We start from the raw sequence: 19399 nt of genomic DNA on the forward strand, positions 1-19399 counted from the left end.
CATGTGGTCTTACAGGGGATGTCAGTGAAAGAGCCCTACCCGAGGCATGGACACTTGGCCTAAGCAAGAACAATCCATTATTTCTCTGGAAACTAAATCTGGAATGGTCTTAAACAGTTAAGACATTAGTGATGGTTAACCATCTTTAGGGAGCTGCCATCACACTAACCATCACTAACCATCTTAACTGTTTAAGAAATGGGATTTCTTAAATATAGAACCTAGCCCAGAACATGGTAATTAACTGTTTAAGACGGTTAGTGATGGTTAGCATGTGCTGGCAGCTCTTTAAATAGACTATTCATTAGTCCTGAATACCAGATTATTGGGGTTGTCCTGTTTCCTGTAGTATTCTACTTAATGCTTGATTAATGCATTAATTCTACTTAATGCTTTTTATTTAGTTCTGTGAAAGACCCCATACCTTTCCAATGAAGTATTTTTTGTGCCCTTAAATTAGATAGGGTTGGTTTACACTTTAAAACCCAAATTGACAAATGTAAATTCCTTGTTGCAGTGCTCTCTCAGCAGGTGGGACCCAGTCTTGGAATCTTAGTGTCAGCTATGATGAATCACCAACACTAACAAAAACATTATCTTTTATTGGGTTAAATAGTTTCTACTCTTCCCAAGACTGGGAACTGATGTAACAGGCTTCGTGCTTTCTTCCAACAAATTGATTCTGTGTGGTTAGCTCCTGTCATGATGATAGAACCCCCTGTATTGATTTATACTTAGGTGTATATCAGTGTCAGTCTAAACTTGTCCTACCTACTTCTACTGCCTGATGAATCTTTTTATTTTAATATTTACTAAGGTAAAACTTACATATTACAAGATTCACCAATTCTAAGTGTATAGTTCAATGATTTTTAGTACTTTTACACATTATATAACTGTCACCGCAATCCAGTCTTAGATTGCATGCCCAATCTTGTTGTGTGTATTTTCCACGGCCTTTGATGGATCCTAGTATCATGTACTGCACGGGCTATACCAATGTCAGGCCCGAGATGTGTAGCAGTCAGTCCTGGAGGTCTTGTGGTGCCCTTAAATATAATGTAAGGGGAGAGTGGCAGTGTGGTAGATTCAGAGGCAATTACTATGCTATTGAAGAAGCACTGCTAAGAGTCAAATAGAAAAGACACTGGGCTCAAATAATAAAAATTGGCAAGGCAGACAAGGCCACAGGAAACAGGGCACTTGGAGGAAATGCCATTGAGTCCAGTCAGCTGCTGCTGGACAGATCTGACTGCTTTTCATAGATGTAGCATGCATCTGCTTGATGATGTCACCTGATGCCTTCTATGCCAGATGTTTCAACTTCATTTAATACAAATTTTTCACAAATTAGAATTAACATTTTAAATAAAAGGGGTTGAAAATATTAATAGATATAAGATTTACCTTGGGCTAGGATTGAATTTTTTTTATTCCTCCTTTCACCATTCATTTTAATGTGAACCCATCTGTGAGAAAAGTGGATAATTTATGTGAATGATGTAATGATGCTGTATTCTCCTAGATAATATTATACTGTTTTTGAAATTATCTCCTGCCCCCATTCCAAACTTATTGATGAATGGCACTGTATAGGAGTATCAAAAAACTAAGTTTGCAGATTCCTGAGACTGACTATAGAGGGCTGATGTTAATCATAAAAAGATCTCATATTGAAACAGAACAATTGCAGTAAACTTGGAAGAGAATAAAGCTTTTTTTTTTTTTTGAGACAGAGTCTTGCTCTGTCACCCAGGCTAGAGTGCAGTGGCACAATCTCGGCTCACTGCAACCTCTGCCTCCTGGGTTCAAGCGATTCTCCTGCCTCAGCCTCCTGAGTAGCTGGGATTACAGGCGCACGTCACCATGCTTGGCTAATTTCTGTATATTTAGTAGAGACGAGGTTTCACCATGTTGGTCAGGCTGGTCTCGAACTCCTGACCTCGTGATCCGCCCCCTTCAGCCTCCCAATTTATCACTTCTTTGGAGGCCAACAAAGTGCTGGGATTACAGGCGTCAGCCCCCATGCCTGGCCGAGAATAAAGCTTTTAATCTTTCCCCTCCCCTGATCTCTTTGCTTTCTGAAATAATCTCCTCACAAGGAGGTGAAACATTGAGTGGGCAGCCTGGCCTTGCTGTTGCTTCTGTATATCCCAGCCTGTCTCTCTTAGGAGCACGATGAAGATCTATAAATATCTCTACTTTGGTCCAGCTACACCTCCCCTCGAAGAATATAGATTGGAAAATGTACAGAATATGTTTCCTCCTTGGTAATGTTAACCTTTTATTTCTTCTGAATAATTTAAAATTTGATGTGAAAGGCTATTTTTTGAAGTATCACATAATGAAACAACAGCCCTGAACAATATAGACATTAGAAGCATTTTTTTTCTTTTACCTTACTACATGAGTTACCAAGGAAACAAAAGAAATTGGAAAACTGAAAGAAAACCAAAGGAGATGTAGCAATATTGGGGGTTATAATAACTTTGTGAAAAATTTCCTTGCAGAGATAAGTTCGATTAAGGCACCTAAAAGCATCTTGACAACTGACAACTCACACCGCATGGTGGATACAAAATGTCCAATGAAATTCCCAAGATTTTTTAAAGCAAATGGTGTCTGTTTCTCACCAAGGATGCAAATCCAAACCATTATCCAAGTCTTGTTCATAGTGCTTTCTAAGTATCTCCAGAATGCATTGATCTTTATTATTTCTTGGTCTCTGTTGCTCTTTCTCAAGCCTTCACGACAGTGTATGTCTTCCCTGGATTACTGTGATGATCTCCTCCTAGACTGCCTGCCCTCAATCATGCCTCTGTAATCTATAGTGTGCATGGTTGTCAGCAACTCTCATCATGGCCACCATACTTAAATTTTTAAATTTCTCATGTTTCAGAATAAGGAACCCTTTAACTTGACATATTAGGAAGACACTTCATGACCTAATTCCTATGTAATCTTTCCAACATCATCTCTCACAGCTGTCCTGCCTTATACTAGATGTGTCAAATGATGCAATTACTTCATTTGTTCATTCATCTACTTAGCAAATATTGACTAAGCATTCAACATTGTCAGGCACTGTTTTAGGTGTTGCAATATAATGGTAATACTTTCAGTTTCTAGAATAAGTCCTGGGCCTTATCTCTTATCTCTGGGCCTGTGCATCTGTTTTTCTCTCTCCCGGGAACTCTGCTCTTCCTTGAAAGTATAAATTCTGCTAAGTGCACTACTGCCTTACTTCTGTAAACCTTCTCTATTACCTAGGCTGAATTAGGTGACATGCTGGGTCCCCTTGAAATACCCTTCTCTCTCATGCATTTATCATACTACACCTTTCACTTCTCTGTCTGCACCACTAGAGTGTAAACTTCTTAAGGCAATACACCTTTTTCATTTTTGTATTCCTAAGACCGTGCCTTGCATATTATAGATGTTATTTATGGGATATCCTCTGAAAAATCTCCAATTGGGTCCTAAGATCCTAGACATTGCCTAGTAATAATTTTTCCTTCATGTGGTAGCAGATGGATCTATTTTTAATTTTTTTATTATTTTTTATTTTTTGAGACAGAGTCTCGCTCTGTCGCCCAGGCTGGAGTGCAATGGCACGATCTCCGCTCACTGCAAGCTCCACCTCCTGGGTTCACACCATTCTACTGCCTCAGCCTCTCAAGTAGCTGGGACTACAGGTGCCTGCTACCACACCCGGCTAATTTTTTGTATTTTTAGTAGAGACGGGGTTTCACCATGTTAGCCAGGATGGTCTCGATCTCCTGACCTCGTGATCCGCCCGCCTTGGCCTCCCAAAGTGCTGGGATTACAGGCGTGAGCCACTGCGCCCAGTGTTTTTTACTGTTTTTAAAGTGACTTATGCAAAGGTGGCTATGCCTTTTTATAAAAGATTAGCACAAAGGGAGAATAATAACGTTTGCAAATTATTTGCTTGAAGCTTTTATTTAGAAATCTATTGCATGTCCTTTTTTGATATATATATATATATCTATATATCTGTAGCTAGATTAGGGAGAAATTTGGGCCTAAATTTGAACTTTTATACACCAATTAAAGCAAGTAGAATTTGTAATATATTTCACCACAGGCCACAATTTCTGCCCTGGAGAAGGGGTCAGATCGTGGTCTCCATCTAGGGGATCAGTTACCTGATAGTCACATAAACTGCAGGTCAGGCCCCTCTGTGGTCTGCTCCTGTTCAGGTTGGATTTCCAAGAAAACGGGCTCTAAGCAGAAGGTTTGAATATGGAGATTTATTTAGGAAGGCTCTTGGGATCCATCCTTGGGGTGGGAGTGAACAGATGGGGATAGAGTGGAGTAAAAAAATACAGAACTGGGTGGAGGGAGAGAATGAATAACAATGCTGCCATAATAAACACCTCAACTAATCATATGGGGACGACTGGGGCTGGGATGACCCCAGCATTGAGAGGCAAAGGGGGCTGTGCCTTTATGCTCCTGCACAGACCAGTCTCCCAACCCCACCCAACTGCAACTTGATGAATGAGGGCCCTTTCTTCAACTGTGGTAAATTCCCAAGAAGGGAATCAGATGAGTACTGGGGGAGTGCTATAGTTTGAGTGTATGTGTCCCTCCAAAATTCATATGTTGAAACCTAATCACCAAGGTGATGGTATTAGGAGGTGGGGACTCTGGGAGGTGATTAGGTCATGGGGGCTCCAGGTTTGTGAATGGAATTAATGCCCTTACACAAGAGACTTCAGAGATCTGCCTCCCCTTTCATCTCCTTCATCCCTTCCATCCCTTCCACCATATGAGGAAACAGAGTTCATCCAGTCCTCCATATGAGGATGCAGCAACCAGGTATAATCTTGGAAGCAGAGACAGGACCCTCACCAGACACAGTCTCCTGGGACCTTGATCTTGGACCTTCCAGCCTCTAAAACTGTAAGAAATGATTTTCTGTCATTTTTAAATTACCCAGTGTAAAGTATTTTGTTATAGTAGCAGGAATGGCCTAAGTCAGGTAGTGAGTGTTTCAGTTCTGAAACTGCAAGTAGAGATCCTGGTTGTGGACTCTAAGATCCTAAACCTCCTCATCACTTAGTGGGAAAAGTCAGTTTTGGGGCTCAGGACCATTAGGAAAATTCAAGATTCCTGCTCATGGAAATGGAGGGCTAAATGCAGGATAGGAATAGCAAGAAGGTATTTGCTTTCAAGCCCATTTCCCTCTTCTTTCAAGCTGTTAAAACATATTCAGTTGTTCACCTGCTAGTGGCCATTGGCTCAGGGAAAGTTAATCAGATTCCTTGTTCAAGGGGATAAATTTAGTTACTCTCAGCCAATCATGGTGATTCTATTCTGCTTTTCAGAGACTGGTTTAACAAGAGTCATGTGATCCTTCTGGTCACTGAAAGATAAGGGGAAGCCAGCTTGGAGTTGCTTCAGAAAGGCTGCTCTTAAACAGAAACATATTTGAAGAAACAGTAACTTTATTCTGACTCTTTATGTGTGTGATGGAGGAAGTGATGCCTAGAGCTACTACAGGCACTTAGGCCATGAGGAGAACCAGTATAAGTCAGCAAGCCAAGATGCTAAAGACAGCAGAATAAGAAAATGGCAAGAATCTTGTCCTTGATGCTGTTGAGCTACTGAATTAACCAGGGCTGCAATTCCCTGTATTGGTAAGGGTTCTCCAGAGGAACAGAACCAATAGAATGTATATATAAGTATATAATAAGGAATTAGCTCATGCAATTACAGAGGCTGACAAATTCCAATATCTGCAGTTGGCAAGCTGGAGACTCAGGAGAACTGATGGTGTAGTTTCAGTCTAAAGGCTAGCAGACCCAAGAACCAGGAAAAGCTGATTAAAGTTCAAAGGCAGGAAAAAAACCCCAATGTCCCAACTTGAAGGCATTTAGGCAGGAGGAATTCCCTCTTATTCATGAAACGGTCAGCCTTTTTGTTCTATTTAGGCTATCAGTTGTTTGCGTGAGGCCCACCACGTTAGAAAGGGCAATGTGCTTTGCTCAGTCTATCAATTTCAACGTTAAACTCGTCCAGTATAATGTTTGACCAAATATCTGGGTATGCCATGGTTCAGTCAACTTGACACATAAAGTTAACCAACCATCAAAATCCCCTACTTTTGGTTTCTTGATAAATAAAATAATATTTCCCTTCCGTTTTAGTGGAATAAAGGTGTGGAAAACCCTTTGATCAGTTTCTGTCTTTTGTTGATCTGGAATTGCAGTATCATTGTGATTAAAGAAACTGAAATACAGTGAAATTAGAAAGGGGATTCACATCCAAATTTTGCAAACCCTTTGGTAATGTTTAGAATATCTGATTAATTCATTTTTAATTCAACAAATATTTGTTAAATACTAACTATATGTCAGCTAGGTACATGTTATATGTCAATGAAAACAAAAAAAGAAAAAATTCCCCTTGTGGGGCTGACATTCTAGTATATAAACAAATGGTCAATTTTAATATAGTTTTGGGTTTATTTAAGCTTATTACAGAATAAAAAAATAGTGCCCCAAACTGACCACTCTTGCATAGCCATGCCCAGCAGCCAATACTACATAATGTCAACCTACAACACAGCACCATCAAGTTGTTACTCAAATGAGACCTAGGCTTGATGGGATGTTAGGAGGTCCATTTCTATCATCGCCCTAAGCCTGCTATTGAGGGAGCCCGATGTAAACATTTATGTGGCCACCAATAAATAGTAAGCCCCTCAATCCCAACTCTAACCTCACTGTGTTTCTAGATTCTTGCCTCTGTTCTTTGTTTGCACTTTATTCTTTGCTGGTAATGGATTCTAGTTCTGAACTCCAGCCAAATTGTCTGGGCCTACGAATTGACTAGTCTCGCCAACCTCTTCTCTCTGGGGGATCTGGATCCTATCCCAATTTTCTCTCCTCTGCAGCCCACTGGTTAAGGCCCTATTACAACCCAGACAACCTCTCCCATTCCAAACGTAAAACTGTCATCTGTTGGATAATAACGTTTCCCACATAACCAGTTCCTGGTGCCATGCTCCCACCTGGCTTGAGATGGTGACTGTCACCATTAATCTGGTTTGGATTCAGGTTTGGTATGACCTGTTAGATGCTGAGACTTGGGGGAGCTTATAGTCATATCCTTCAGACCTCCCCTATCCCCACCAGTCTTGGCTTACTTCTCTCTCTCCTACAGATCTACAGCTGGGGTTCTCTTCTGGCTCTCCTGCCAAGGCCAATCAGACCGCAATAAAAAAAGTAACATTTTCCAGCATTCTGTAGAGTCTGATTTTCTAAACAGTTCTTTAGATTTTAATGCATCTCAATAATAGTTATAAGTAACATTTTATTTTTTCTGTAGCAGATTAGGCCTCCTGCAAAATAGTAATTTTCAAAAATTGTCTAAGATTCGGATGCCGCACCCAATGTTTATGCTTTTTGTAGCAATATGGTCCTAATTCAACATCATGCAGAGTGCAAATCAGTGTTTCTTCTAACTTCAACAGTGATAAATATTTATTAAGCCTCCACTATGTTCATGGAACTATACCAGGGGCTGCTATAACTATTTTTCCTTTCCAGGAAAAATAAATTCAAATATGGAATAAAAAGCCCAAACTCATGAAACTGGACTGACTTTGCTTCTTAAAAATTCAACATGCTGCAGCTGCATGCTTAAACCTGGTTCAAACAGGATGATGAAATAAAACATTATTATTGTGGGAATATAATACTGTCTGAATAAATAGCCAACATGAAAACTGTCTCTAAAACCCATAGCATCTGTATGTGCAGACTGTAAGTAAGTTATATAATTCCTCCACTATTCTGTAACATGGCCAATTCAGAATGTCTTACCATTAATCTTGAAGACATTTAAAGATGTTCACTTTTCTAACTCTTCCCTTTGAAAATATATTTGAACCTTACTTGCAATAAAAATCTCATAATATTTTATTACTTTTTGATGTGTCATTTCTGTTAAATGATGCCTGGAATAAATCAGCTTTGACTTTTCAGATTACATGTGTTCTTCCAGAGTTTTAGTAGTTACAACATACATTTACATTTTCTAATGTCCTCACTATAATGAAGATAAACACAGGGGTAATTTTTCTCATGTCATGTGTATATAGGATAAGATTACCAGGCCAACAGTGTCACTATCAGATTTCTTTCAGAAAGCATTTAATGTTGAATTTTAATCACATGCTTGAACAACTAGGACTTTTGGGTTTTATTTTTCAAATATGTATTAGTAAGAAAACAGATTGAAATGTGGAATGTACCAGATAAATCTCTTCGGTGATTTTACATATCTGTATGATCATGTTTGACTTAGAAATACCGATCTTTTGATCTTACACTTCAAATGTTACATCTGTGAACATAAAAATCTATATGGCTATAACTTTCCAGGAAGAAATCTTGCTCAAGTAACTAATAAATGATCCAAGTTTTAGATAATTCTGACATAATTCCAATGTATTTCCTACAGTATTTTGCTTTACAAGACTTTCTGACCCAGATATTTATGGCTGAAGTCCATATTTTATAGATCAAATGATAATTACCTTGTAGAGGAAAGCATTTGTTTTTGAATAGTGCCAGGAGCAAGTAAGTGTAACTAATATTACACGATAGATATTTCTGCAGATGAGTGAACTTAACTCTCGTGGTTAAAACTTATGGTTAAATTTCCACAGATTAGTAAAAGTTCTCAGTTTTATTAACAATTCTCCATTTTCATTAAAAGCCCTACTTTCCTGATAGTTAGGCTGATGAGAAGTTAGTTCAGAGGGCTGCCCATTCCCATATTCATCACTTTTTATTCAATGTTATTTTATGAATAATAATTTTCTTATTTGTTGAGGCACATATCATGACGTTTAGATGTACATTACTATTTGTCCAATACAACTAATTAGTTAAATAGGAATGAGTTGTAATGATCAGAGTTAATCTCAGAAAATATTTTTTCAAGCTTACCAACTTATAACTTTATAACTTTACAAGTTATAAAGAGACCTTCATAACAGTTAATTAAAGAATCCTTTAGTTGGACCATAAGCACTAACAGTCGGCATTCCGTGAATCCTTGTTGTATGTTTGGTATTTTGCTAAGCACTTCATTTTTTTAAAATGTCATTTAGTTTTCACATGAACCCTATGAAATATGTATCATTATTAGTCTTATTTAAATGTTGCTGAAGCTGATGCTTTGAGGAAATGTATCATGATTAAGGACAAACAGCTACCAGGTGGGGAACCGGGGACCTGAACTGGGTAATCTAACTTCTGCTTCAGTATGATTTTGGTTATATCTTTCTTGTACAAGTATGTCTCATCTTCCCTGTTAACTCTTCATTGATAGGAAAGACCATCTTTTTAAAATCTTCATGTTCCACTACTTGCCTTGGGCACAGTAGAGACCTATAAATGTTTGGTGCTCACATTTAATAAAAATGTAGTAATAATAGCACTATGATATATAGCAATGATTTTTTTTTTTACTTTTTAAGGGTTAAATAGGGTCAACGTGATTGACTCACTTGTTTTTTGCTTATTGTACTTAAATGTCTAATATGTTAGATTAACTCTATTATTAATGATTTGGCCACATAAAGTCAACTGCTATTCTGAAATAAACAAAATGGTCCATAAATCCCTTGGTATATTTTTGCTGCCAAAGAGTACAAACATTCATTCAATAAATATTTATTGAGTAGAATGAAGTGAAATCCAAGTGCAAGAAAACAGCAAAGAAGTAACAGAGGTGATTGAGAAAATAGAAAACAGTAGTGAGATTCAGAATGACAGCAGTGGCTTCCACTTTAGTGTAGGTAGTTGAAAAAAGCCCTGCCACAAAGTTAAACTTCAGCTGAGACTAGACGGGTGAGGAGGACATGAACTTGGCCAGTTTGAAGTTAAAGATGGATGATGTGTCTAGAGTATAGTGAAATTGTAATTTCTACCAATCTAAAATCCAAGGCAAGCTTTGCCTGAGCCATTCCAGACTTCCCTGATGGATATGAATTCGATAATTCCAAGTCAAATATTCATGTGTTGAAATCTAATACTAAAGTTCCCTTAAAAAAATTTTAGACAAATTTCAATGACCTTCCATTCTGGTCACTTAGGATAATGGGCTAAAATAGAAATCCCTCTGAAACATTATTCTCTCTCACTCTTACGGTTCTCTGTCTTCTCTGGATCAACACGAATGGTACTCCCTCCACTGCCCCAAATATTTCAGCCGCACCTTGGAAGCCCATGGCACATCCTGTGTGTATTAAAAGAGGGCTCCATTGACTACCTGGTAACGACAGATGCTTGGTTCTCCTGGGAAGACAATTCTTCTAGGTCACTCACTTTCTCCATTCAAGACTGACATCTGGGTCACAATTTCATCCTCTGCTAAATCCTGTTATTATCTTCCCTGACTTCAAGGTTCTTCCACCTCTCCAACTCCAGTGATTTTCACATACCTTTGCCACCCCACAAAATCCTGGCAACTGTGGATATACTCTGAACTTTGTTATTCCCTACAATTGTCCTGCCCTCTTACTTCCAGCTCTCTCCTCAGACCTTACTCTCCATAGACGTCTCTCTGACACCACAGACATCTCTTATTTCATGGCTCTGTTACCCCAGTTTATCCACCACATTGTTCTTGTTTATATCCCTCCCCAGCTTGAACCCTATAACTTATTTCCGGAACCACTTTTTTGTACCAACACCCCCAAATCTCTGAAACCTTGGACTTTCCTGTGCATATACCTTGGCTGTTGAACAGTCTTAGAAAAAGGTCACTTGGTATTTGCTAGGGGCCAATATAATATTCAACTTAGCTGGAGTCTAATCAATGCTTGACTGTCCTATGCTTTGTTCTTGGTTAGTAACTCTTGCCACCCTTCCCAAGAACTTCTTTAGATTCCTGCCATTCCCCCTTTAGATCCTTTTTAACTTTTTCTTGGTGCCTTGGCCTTTTATTCTACTGACAATATTGAGATGTCGAAGAATGAAAACTTTCAAACACCCATACCTTCCCTCAAATTTTGAACCAGAATCATCCTTGACTCTCTCCCACCAATCTCAGTGAAAGCTCTCTTGCCTTCTTTCCAAGGCCAGGCCTTCTACTTAGGATCTTGATTAGGATACTATTCTGTTTGTTCTCCAATTTTCTTATATGCCTTCAACTTTTCTGCTTCTCTTCATCTGTCTTTTCTTCAGGCTTATGGATCTCCCATTTAAAAAGTCTTTGAAATTGTGTGCCCCTTTAATGTTAGCCATGTCTGTATCAGCTAACCTTTATCAGCTGTTTTCAGAAAGAATAGTCTACATTTGACCACCACCACTTCTTTACTTCCCCATTCATTCACCTATTAAAATCGGGCTTCCTCCTCTGTCGTCTGCCCTGACAATATCTGGCCAACCATAATTGATCTCCCTATTTTTAAATCCATTTATTTTATTTATTTAGCATACTAACCCCCTTCTTGAAACCACCTCTTTATTTTATTAATGCCCTCTTCTGTCATCGAAACTCTCTGCCTATTGCTTCCTTGTCCCCTTTTTCTATCTTTTTTCTTTGCATAATTCAAAATGCTGGTACTCTTGGAGGTCTTTTTTCAGCCCATTGCTCTTATTACTCTGCATATGCTTCTTCAGATGGGAGCAGACAGGATGTGGTTCTCATTTAATTTCACAGTATGTATTATCACCTATAAGTTGACGCCTCAGATCTGCCCAGCAACTTAGGCTTCCACTTGGAAGGACCATAACTTAGTGAAATAAAAATACCCCAATTACTGAAAATTTTCTACACCAGGTTCCCCTGCCACTACACATACTTCCTCACATGATGGTGCCAGCCTGCATTAGAAACCAAAGCCAGACCGCTTGGAGTCACTTGAAATGCCTTCCCTCATGCTCACCTCACTTAGTCACTACATCTTGCTGATTTCACTTCTAAATATTGCTCCTCTGCTTTTCCTTCTACTTTTTAGCTTTGCTGTTACTCCTCTAGTTAAGGCATTAATCTTCACTCATGTTGATTATTGTTTTGGCCTCTTTTGTCTGCCTCATCTTTTCTGGCTTTGCACTCACAGTCCATCCTCCTTCCTCCCATCATGGCTATCCATTTAAAGGGCATATCCTCCTGTAGCAGAGGGATGACAAAAAAAAAGGAGAAGAAGAAGATGAAGAAGAAGGGTAAGAAGCAGAAGCAGAAGCAGCAGCAGAAGAAGCAGAAGCAGAAGCAGCAGCAGCAGAAGAAAAGAAGAAGGAAGAGGAAGAAGAAAGAGGAGGAAGAGGAGGAAGAAGAAGAAGAGGAAGAAGAAGAGGAGAAGAGGAAGAAGAAGAAGAGGAAGAAGAAGAGGAAGAAGAAGAAGAAAGAAGAAGAGGAAGAAGAAGAGGAAGAAGAAAAGAAGGAAGAGGAAGAAGAAAGAAGAGGAAGAGGAGGAAGAAGAAGAAGAGGAAGAAGAAGAGGAAGAGGAAGAAGAAGAAAGAAGAAGAGGAAGAAGAAGAGGAAGAAGAAGAAAAGAGGAGGAAGAAGAAAATAAGAAGAAGAAGAAGAAAAGAAGAAAGGCAAACCCCACAACATCACTCCCCTGATTAAATCCTTAATGGGTATACCTTCACCTGCCCACTGCTAGGTACTGCCCACTGCCAGGTGCCTCACGCTTCTCTTCACAACACTTACCACATTGATTGCAGTCCTGTTGCCCATTTGTAGCCAGAAGCACCTCAGTGGCCAACACCTTGCCTCACTCATTCTACAGCCTTGGTACCTGGGATACTGCCCAGCACACCATAGGCATTCGACAAATGTTAAACTAAACAGAATAGAGTTAAATGGAATATATAACCAAAATTAATTCCATATTGGAGAAAAACAAACATCATGACAAGTAATTATTTAGGGAACACCTAATGTATACCAGCACTGTGTTGGAACTTCACACATTTTATGCTGGTTTACTAGACATCTGTGTTACACAGCAGGGTGGAGTGGTGTAAGGAACATGATTTTTAAAAGAGAAAGATCTTGGGTTACATCCTGGCTGTGCCACTTCATAGCTGTGACCTCGAGAGAACTACTTAACATCTAATTTTTAATATCGCACTATTCAAGGGATAGCAATGCATTTCTCACAGGATAGTTGTGCAGACTAAAAGAGATTAAAAGGAAAATGTGTGGAGGTTAAACATGAATGCCACTGGGGCTTGAACCTTTCTCATAATTTGACAACTGCTGAGAAGGGCAGGACTTTTTGGCATGTTAAGGTCTCTGAGTTCAGGAATGGAGGGGCCCCCATGAGTCCCAAGTGAGACTTGCTCTGAGGCCCAGCGATTTTGTGTGAAACAGGATTTAAGAGTTTTTACTTTCCAGAAACCAAGGGTAACAGAAGTCTCTGTATTGTAATAGGAGGACATACATGCTTAAATACATAGATAGTAATTTAGTATTTGCTGGTGTAAATAGTACAGTGCTATTGGGCATACATTAGAAACCTTAGGAACATTTAAAAATGAAATCATAATAGACAAAACCCTTCAGAGTGTGCCATCTCTTTTTTTTTGCTGTGACCCTGACAGCTCTTACACTATTTCAAAGAGATTTGGAACAAATTATTGGTAACAATAAAGCCCCTCTAAAACTTTTATATGGAGATGTTTATTGCAGCATAATATTCAATAGCAAATAATTACAAATAACTTCTGTGATCATAAAGTAAATGATTAGTGATGTTACACCAATATGATAAATAAAATGTTATTTATCTCTACAGTAAGACTTATGAAGACTGTAGGAAATAGAAATAAAGTGCCCAATGTGGCATGCATCTAATTCCATAATTATAGCTAAGAAAATGTAAGACTATCTTTGGATAAGGGCTAATCAAAAAAAATAATAGGTATAAGGTAGTATGCAAATATGAATATAATTAGGTTTGGGCAGTAAAATCTACCGATTTTTTTTAGTTTTGGAAGTTTACATAATTAAAAATTTTAAATTATTTTAAATGCTTTATGAGCATCAGTATCAGAATATTAAAAATATATAAACCAAGATAAATGCTCCAAGCAAGAGAAAAGCAATTACTAACTTCCCAAATTATTCTTCTGACATCTTAATTATAAAACCTAGCCATAATTTATTACCAGACCCTAGCTTCCCATTCTTATAACACAGAAAATATTATTTTATGACTTATAATCAAGGCACAATCTCTTAAATAATCTGCTTTAGAATCAACTATAAGCAAAAGAAAATTTATCTATAGAGCTATATTATTAGATAAACTGGTTTGTAGCCTTGCAATGTGTATTCAATAGCCTTTATGTCTATTTGCCTGTCTCCTAAAATACTGAAATTTCAGATTTTAGCCTAATGCACTCACAATCATGAGACTGATTACATAACTGGATTTCAAGGAGAAAAAATAACAAAGAGGAATGAATGAATTATCTGAACTTTAGTTATATATTAGATTTCCTAAACAAGAATTACAGACAAATTTGTTTATTAAGAAAACACTGTTGAGAGGAACATGTCTTTGGAATTATGAAAAATGATCTTCCAGAGTATATGGAAAGTAAAGACATTCTGATGAAATGTCCATGATGAAAGTCCAAGTGACTATGCATAAACCACTATAACTGTAGATCTGATTGCTTGATGCTATAATTCAATTATCTTCTCACTACTTTACCTCTCATCTGATAGTGAAATACAGCCCTATTGTTTCTCTGGTATTTATTCAAATATTTTTCCAAGTACGACACAATGACTTTATCTCCTCAGTCAGTTGTCATTTTTGAGGTATGTAGACTCATCAACCACTAAACCACTGTGGCGAGGACCCTGGTCCATTTGGCCAAAAATTCTGCCCTTGTTGTTCATCCTGTTAACCGTAAATATATTAGGAATCTAGCTAGAAGATGTCCCCATTTATTTTATTATTCATTATAGCTCTAACAATATTAATGTTAACTATTAAGTATGAAGATGATTCTTTTTGTTTATTTTCCATTAAGTCATTTATTGAGTCACTTGCATTATGCCTGTAGTTTAGGTAGGATTAATTCATAATTTCTTCCCAAATTCCCCTGTGATTGGATTCCTTGCAGAGGACCATTAAATATATGATGAGTGGTTGGAAGGTTCCTTCTTATCCTATGGATAAAAAGCTCTAAATGTCTTAATATATTTAATTCTTCATTTAAATCACTTCTGATGTGTGTTTATTATATAGGTAGGCTCTCTTGAACATATAGTCCAGTGCAACTATTAATGCTTTATTTTTTATTTATTTATTTTTCGAGACCAGGTCTCACTGTCGCCAAGGCTTGAGTGCAGTGGCAGGATCACAGCTCACGGCAGCCTCTATCTCCCAGGATGAAGTAATCCCCCTTCTTCAGCCTCCCAAGTAGCTGGGACTACAGGTGTGTGCCATCATACCCTGCTAATTTTTGTATTTTAGTAGAGACAGGGTTTCACCTTGCCCAGGCTGGTCTTGAACTTCTGAGCTCAAGCCATCTGCCTGCCTCTGCCTCCCAAAGTGCTGCGATTGCAGGCATGAGCCACCACGTCTGGCCAACACTTTATTGATAACTGTATGTATGTATGTATGTGTGTATAAGCATTTCTAGGTTGTAACAATCCATTGGCTCTCAGTAGGCCCACCAGAGTACTCCTGCACCTACAATGAAAACCTGTCTCAGATTTCAATCTGCAAGTGTTTTATTATGGGCTGCTAGTAAATTATCCCACAAGAGGTCACTAAAGCTCCAGTTTTTTTGGTGTGTGATTTTTCTCTGACTTTTTCTCCTTCCTGCAAAGGAATTGCAAGAAATTTTCTGTTTCTCGGTTTTCTATTTCCCAGTCTGTTCCAACTTGACATGAAGGTAATCAAGAATTAGGGCTTAGTCATGGGGCAAGGCAGCTTACTTATGGAAGTTTGTAGCCATCTAGGGTTGCTCAAATCCATCACGTGAACTTCAGAGCATTTCTTACCACAATTTATACTTGAAAAGAAAAGGAAATACAACCAGGCACCTTCTGACCTCAATAACTAAACTCTTAGCCATAATTTAGACCCCTTTAAAGGCACATTACCACTTTTCAGGCCCTGGGTTGACATTCCAGTTTCCTGCACATACCAGAATGATAGAATAGACATCTAAAAGAGGCCTGCACTCAATAAATATCTCCTTAGAGAAGATCTAATAAATAAATACTAGAGGTACTCTCAGTAATGGAAAATTGCTGCTACATCTATTTCTTAGGAGGATTTTTAGACTCAAGCAGGCAGATTCCTATAAAGAATTTGGCTTAAAACAAAGCTGATCTTTTAGAAACAATCTCTATTTTCTCCACAGAAAACATAAATATTTTTAAACAAGACATTTAAAATTATGTTTTAGAGAAAAATTGGCTTAAAATTTGAGAATATTTTCCCCCATCCTTAGAAGAATTTTCTCTTCCCCTTAGAAAAATATTGCCTGAATATAAAAAGGGAATCTTACGTTGATTTCTCTATCTCTCAATCTCAGAAGAAAACAATGCCACTTTTCGTATTCTTGACTAGTAAGATTATTGGCTGTATATTTTCTTAGGAAGGGTCACATGTTACATTTTTAATAGGTTCTATTACATAGGGCAGAGGTTATACGCAGAGACTTCTCTAATGATATTTTCACTTCCCTTCTCTAAGGGGAATATTTAACTTAAAATATTGTGATTTAATCATATATAAAAAGAGAAGTGTTATTGTGAATCAAGCATTTGAACAATTTTATGTTTTCATATGAATAAAGAGCATTAAAATTATAAATAACATCTGAATTATATGGATGGAAAAGTCTTAACCTGGAAAGATCTTAACCCTATGAACATGAAGGATTTATACAAGATGATTTTGGAATCATTCCTTCTAGTCCTAAAATGTAATGACTTTACTTAAATTCTTATGCTTTTGGACTATAAAAGCCCATTTCTATTTTAATGAGATAACTTTAAGTGGAGGGCTTTTCTTATTTGAATAGCTGTCCTGTTATGATTTGGGAGTTAAACATCAGATAATTAAAATTTAGTTGTTTACAGTTACTGAGATTTTTGGATTATTTCCTCAGCAATAATTTTTTATATTTACAACTTCTATGTTAATGAACACACTATTTCATGAAGCGCTTTTGTAAAATGCTAACATAATTCTTTCCTCATGTCTTTTTGGAGGTAGGAGACTCATATACTTTTTATCAGAGATGCTCATAAACTTAAAGCCCCAAGTGAATAATAATATATGGATAATGAATTTCTACTTGACTTGAGCCATCACACAATAAAGAAGGAAAAATGAAACAGGCTAGCCAGGAGAGTAGGAATAGACCAGTCACAATGCATCAAAAGGCAAATCATAGTAACCAGAATCTCAAAGAATCATACAATGAGTCTTTTTAAAATACCACCACCATCTACTCCACTACTCTGGGCTTGTGTTAGCTGACAAGGCACATTGGTTTTCCCGTTTACTCACATTAAGCCCTGGGTAGGCACAGCCAGGGAACATTTCAAATATGTATGGGTTACGAATAATTGTGAGCCACCGACTTTTAGTCCAGCTGAAACTACATTGTCAGAAGAGTATTAAGCTGGCATTTGCAACCCACCTTGTGCCTGACACTGTGTTCTGTATTTAGGACAAAGGCTTTTCTAGTCCATGCACTCAGGTAACTCACAATACAGTTGAAGAAAAGAGGTAAGAACACAGACAACTACAGTATTGCATCAGTACTAAAGCATGCATAGCACCCCCACCCCCAGCTGTCTTACCTCTTGGAAATCAGGTTGCATCTTACAATTGATGGTATCTTGCAAATGCCATGTCTAGGCTGCTGTCATAAGCAGTCTTGGGTTGTGTGGGTGCAAACTTGGTCATAGCTGTCGATCGATCTTGTCTTCTCTTCATTGAGGTATGTGCGCTGTTGATAATGCATGAGTTGAGTGAATTGCCATTTAAAATGCTTTAAATGTTACATTACAATTCAGCATTAGAAAAAAAATTTGCGGTATGTGCAAGAAGGGCTAGAAACAGTGCAGTGGGATGTATATTTAATGTCAGTGAGGTAAATATTTACCGTTGGAAGGATGATTCTCCTTTCTTATTTTCTTGCAAATTAATAAATATTTTATGGGTTCTAAGAAAGGAAAATACATGTTGAATAAGTTGTGTAAAATGTGGTGACTATGCTGTGTGTCAAAGGATTGTCTATCATCTTGCTACAATCAAGTGTGGTCTCTGGATCAGGTACAGTTTCTGCATCAACATTATCTGAGAAGTTGTTAGATTTGGAGCATCTCAGGCCCCATGCCAGACTTACAAAATCAGAATCTGCATTTTAAAGTCTTTAAATGGTTCATCTGACATAAAAGTCTGAGAAATAATTATGTCACATGCCAAGCAATTCAATGAAAGTCAGGAGAAATTGCCTTTGAAGAGATGAAAGAAATTTCAAAACAACAAGGAGTTGATGTGGCCAATTCACTCATGCGGGACTACCATTAAGGTGTCAAACTTCAATATCAGAAACTTCCTGCTGAGTTTGAACAGCAGCTGCCTAACTTCTTGTGACATGTATTTTGATTGAAGAAAAATGGAAACGATCAGTTTATTGAATAAAAATGCTAACAAACCATGGGCTCTTTGATACGTCTCAGAATCACACTAAAAGAACCCTTTCAATATGTATAAAATAAAAATTCTAAGTGATAAGGCTGTGTAATAATTTTACTGGCAGCTTTTTTTGTTCCTTGATGTTACATAAACTAATAGTGTGTTTTATAATTGATGGTGGCATAGACTTGATGAAAAACAGTATAAAACAGTGTGATAGATGCTATAATAGGAAGAAATGGGGGATGCTATGGAGTAAATAGGTGGTGGTCATATCTCATAATGAAGGTTTGTTACCTTGAGCAAAAGTTAGTCAGATGGAGATGGGAATGAATTGAGGTGGGATGCAGGGAAGGTATTATTCCAAGAAGAGGGAATTACACATGCAAAGGCATCAAGGCTGTTTGTCAAGAAGCAGATAGAGGGATTGAATCAATTTTTAGGGGATAGTGGAGTTGGGATGCTGGATTGTGTTTTGCCTTAGCTTTGGTGTTACAGAGCAAAACCAAAGGGAAGTAGTACCTCCGTATGTCAAAGGAAAATTTGGTGTCCAAAAGCTCCCATTCCTGCTAGGAGAACTGACCTTGTGTATTAGGGTTCTCTAGAGGGACAGAACTAATAGGATAGATGTGTGTGTATATATGTGGGAGTTTATTAAGGAGTATTAACCCACGCAATCACAAGGTGAGGTCCCACAACAGGCTGTCTGAAAGCTGAGGAGCA

The sequence above is a fragment of the Nomascus leucogenys genome, chromosome 3, assembly GCF_006542625.1.
Source record: "Nomascus leucogenys isolate Asia chromosome 3, Asia_NLE_v1, whole genome shotgun sequence".
Classification (NCBI taxonomy): domain Eukaryota; kingdom Metazoa; phylum Chordata; class Mammalia; order Primates; family Hylobatidae; genus Nomascus; species Nomascus leucogenys.